Source organism: Centroberyx gerrardi, chromosome 23, assembly GCF_048128805.1.
Source record: "Centroberyx gerrardi isolate f3 chromosome 23, fCenGer3.hap1.cur.20231027, whole genome shotgun sequence".
NCBI classification, from domain to species: Eukaryota; Metazoa; Chordata; class Actinopteri; order Beryciformes; family Berycidae; genus Centroberyx; species Centroberyx gerrardi.
Genome location: NC_136019.1, coordinates 16,049,633 through 16,053,783, shown reverse-complemented (window position 1 = coordinate 16,053,783; position 4,151 = coordinate 16,049,633). Strand labels below are relative to the sequence as shown.

At 43.9% G+C, this 4,151-nt stretch overlaps 2 non-coding genes across 2 annotated transcripts; one reads left to right on the top strand and one right to left on the bottom strand.

The window, feature by feature from the left end:
* Nucleotides 1-3,382: 3,382 nt before the first annotated feature.
* Nucleotides 3,383-3,454, bottom strand: trnaa-agc (transfer RNA alanine (anticodon AGC)). Its single transcript has one exon. It is a non-coding gene; the product is annotated as a tRNA-Ala (tRNA).
* A 239-nt stretch (nucleotides 3,455-3,693) lies between these two features.
* trnaa-cgc (transfer RNA alanine (anticodon CGC)) lies at nucleotides 3,694-3,765 on the top strand. Its single transcript has one exon. It is a non-coding gene; the product is annotated as a tRNA-Ala (tRNA).
* Nucleotides 3,766-4,151: the final 386 nt, after the last annotated feature.

Sequence of the window (4,151 nt, the reverse complement as noted above, 5' to 3'; positions counted from 1 at the left end):
CGCTGCAGCTCTGGGACCAGAACTCACTAGAATAAAATATATGGTATCGGCCTCTCCCTTGTTTTGCTGCTTCTTTTTGTTCTTTCCCTCCTGTGTTTGTCCTTCCCTTCTCTCGCTGTCCCCTCTTCCTCCTCTCTGCCAGGGGTTTAAGGGGAGATGACTTATAAACCGGTAGACCGGGTAACGTATTCACTCAGCCTCCGACCAGCCACGCCAGAGGAGCGAACAAAGTCCAACACCATCACCGCCGGGAGAGGAGAGGAGAGGAGGAAGATATCGGTTCTCTATCCCTCTTTCCCTCTCTCCCTATTTTCATATTGCACAATCCCCCCCATTCTTCTGTCCTCTCTCCCCTCTTTCTCTTCTGCCGGTCCCACAATGCCGTCTCTTAACCAATTGTTTGTCCTGCCAAGCTACTCATCCACTTTTTTATGGCAGTGTGTTTGTCTTAGCTTCATTTGTAAAGCCATTAGTGGGTGCTGTGTTATCTAGAGTTTATTCAAAACGTGTAATATCTAACCCTGATATCTTTGCCGGCTCTTTAACAGGTAGAAATGGATGCAGGAGAGGAAAATATTGTCTTGGAAGTGTCTGGTTTGAAGTGTGATTCTTCTTCTCTGACCTGCAGTGTACTTCATGGACCAAATATTTGAAATTTGATCAGTGTCTGTGTCAAACCTGTGACCTGGAGAACAACAAGAGCAAGAACAAGAACGTGTTTTTGTCTTAAATTGTCCTGCTAGTCTCTACAGCCTTCTTTTCCCCAGCAGTTTTTGAATGGCAGTTATTTCACTGGTTGACATCAGTTATAACAAGATCGTTATGCTGCCACCAGAGGAATTGTTGCTTTTTTTTTTTTTTGGCTCGAGGCATGTTGAGTCCAGAGAGAAGTGTGTGTATTTGTGTGTGTGTGTGTGTCAGGCTCCTATAGCCTCCTTTTCCCCCAGTTTTTGAATGGTAGAAGTTGTTTCACTGATGACTTTTTGTTCACAGCAATTTTGAGACTTAGAAGGATCTTGCTTTTGCTTTGATTTCAGTCGCACTTGAACACTGACACATGATGAGTGCAGAGAGAAGTGTGTGTATATGCATGTGTGTGTGTGTGTCTGTGTGGGTGGGCGTGCACATGCGCATCTGGCCCCTATAGCCTCCTTTCCCCAGTTTTTGAGTGACAATTAACTAATTGAATGACTTGAATAACAGAAAAACAATGTTATCATCAATTTGAACAAAGTCGTTAAGCTGCCTATAGAAGAGCGATAATGCTTCTGCTGTGATTTCACTTGAAGAACAGAGGAATGTTGAGTTCAGAGAAGTGTGTGCGTCTGAGTGTTTGTGTGTGTGTTTATGTGCTTGTGTGTGCACGTGCATGACTGGTGGTGCGCGTCCATTAGCAGGCTCAAAGTGCAGCAAGTGAAGGCGATAACAGCATGCCAGAACGCATCAACATGTGAATCTTTCCACTCCATCTCAGCCAGTGCAGCGGGGATTAAAAAGGCTTGTTCTTGCAGGTGGGAATTGCTGTGCCATTCAAGAACACTGACAGCTCTCTCTCTCTCTCTCTCTCTCTCTCTCTCTCTCGCTCACCTCCCCTCCTCCCACCCTCCTCTCCATGTTACTGTTACCTCCTGTTGCCTCGTAAAAAGCTCCCTCTCTCTCTCTCTCTCTCTCTCTCTCTCTCTCTCTCTATCTCTCTCTCCTCTCCCTCCATCCATTTTTTATCTGCTTCAATAAATACATCTGCCTCCCTCCGTCTGACTCTGGTCCTTGGCTCATTCCATCAATCACTGACTGTGAAGCTGGAGAAATGGGAGAGAGAGCTACAGTTGGCTACACACACACACACACACACACACACACACACACACACACACACACCGACAGAGGGGCTGTAATGAGAGGAAGAGATGCAGGTGAACGATGGAAGATTACAGTTTGACCTAATGTCTTGGTTTTGTTAAGACAGTCAGCGGAAACAAATGCTGCACACACATGCACAGTCACACACACACACACGCACACACACACACGCACACACATCACAGAATATTAAGGCTGCACATTGTTTTATGGCCCATCATAGCTGTTGTTGGTTCTACTTTACATGCGGTGCTCAGTATTTATGTCCAAGAACTATGAATACGATTTCTCCAGTGTTAGTACTCCAGTTTGTGTACATTTGTGTGTGTGTGTGTGTCCTTTTTCACCCTACAGCCCAATGTATTTATTTTCCAGCACCAGACATTCCAGACACACTGAACTAACACTGAACAGGCCAAAGGTCACTGAATGCAAACACAACAGAGAGTAACATGCATTCAGAGGGTTGAGACACACGGTATATGTGCCTGTGTGCATTACATGTAATATGTTACTGGTGTGTTGTGTAAGTGAATACTTAAACCTAGGGATACAACTTGGGCCATGGCGACCTTTTATTCTGAAGGCAAGTAGAAGCAGAAGAGCATCCAAATGAAACAGAGTCCAAACAACAAGGCTGCAAATCCTATACAAGAAATACAAGAACATTTCCACCTGTTTACACCAAAGTGCTGCAGCACCAAGAGAATCGCTGGACAGTTGGTTGATGGTCCATTTGCTTGTTGGACTTCTACCGTATTGCCTGGTGTACGAGCGCACACTGGATTTCCCTCATGCAGGACTCTGGATCTGCTGTCACCTAAGCAATTCATACTGTTACTCCCCTAAGAACTGTGCAAGGCAAAAAGCATGACACATGAACAAAGGAACAAAAGAATGCACAAATAGGAGGCCAAAGTAATTTATTAAAAGAAGTGGGGAAAGTAGGGACACAAGAGAGAAGCTGCACTGTGGCTTCAGGTTCTGAACATTTACTAATGAAGATTTTCTCTAGTTTGACTGCGCTACACTCGCCCACTTCAAATTACACAAAAATCTGCACCGTATAAAACATGAACTGCTCATTTTTTATGTAAGTGAATTTTTTAAACTCTGATTTATGAATGTTGTGTAACAGGGTGTCTTTCTGCAAGACAATGAAAGAGAGAAAAACAAACACTTATTTAGATAGGTTCCAGCAGAGTTTGTGTGTATTTCTCTGAGAAGAAATAACCTTGATAAGAGCATGAAGACAAAGGGGAGGAGGAAGTGCTGTCAGCCCTCAGGCTTGTACCTTATCACCTGGGAGGATTGCAGACATCACAGATACCGCGCAGCCCTTTGGTCTAGAGCAGCTGACATTTCCATTGGAGGCATTGACCTGATGCTCTTATCCAAACCAATGAGTATCAAAGCACAATCCAGTGGCAAGATCCTACACGTTGTTTTGTGTGGGTGACTTTAGTTGGAAGGCTCCAGTGACCTTGCAAAGTGTTTGTCATGATCACACAATCACAAGAAGTGGAGATGCTGGGGATTGAACCCAGGACCTCATACATGCTAAGCATGCGCTCTACCACTGAGCTACATCCCCACATTACTCTGTTAAACATCATTACAGTTTAATTCCCGTTGTCTGACCGAAGCCAGATCAATATATTTCTAAAGAGGCTTCAGACACATTTCATTACATTCATATCTTGTCTTACAGCAATAATAAATACATTGGATTAAACAGGCTTCATCAAACAGCCAGTTGGTTGCAGATATTTAAATACACTTTGCTCTCTTCTGGAGAGGGGGTGGAGGGGATGATGTGCAAGGGAATAATGTGGGAATGTAGCTCAGTGGTAGAGCGCATGCTTCGCATGTATGAGGTCCTGGGTTCAATCCCCAGCATCTCCACGTAACAAACACTTTCCAAGGTTAGAGGCGCCTTGTAACTAGAGTCTCCCATACAAAATAAAGTGTAGAATCCTGCTGTTGCAAGGTACTTTGATGCTTGTGCTTTTGAATAAGAGCATCAGGTCAATGCCTACAATGGAAATGTCAACTGCTTTAGGCCATACTCTATACAAGTATTTGGTAATATAACTTTAAAAGATTAGCCCAAACAATAATTTAACTGAGTCCATTGCACAAGTATCATGATGTATCTGGGCCTACTTTGGGTATGGTACAGAATCAATACTTTGGTTTTCCACTGGAGCAATGAGCAGGTGTATTCTGATTGTGTAGAGAGGAGGCAACATCCTTACCAGCATGTCTTCAAAGTCATCCAGTGTCATATA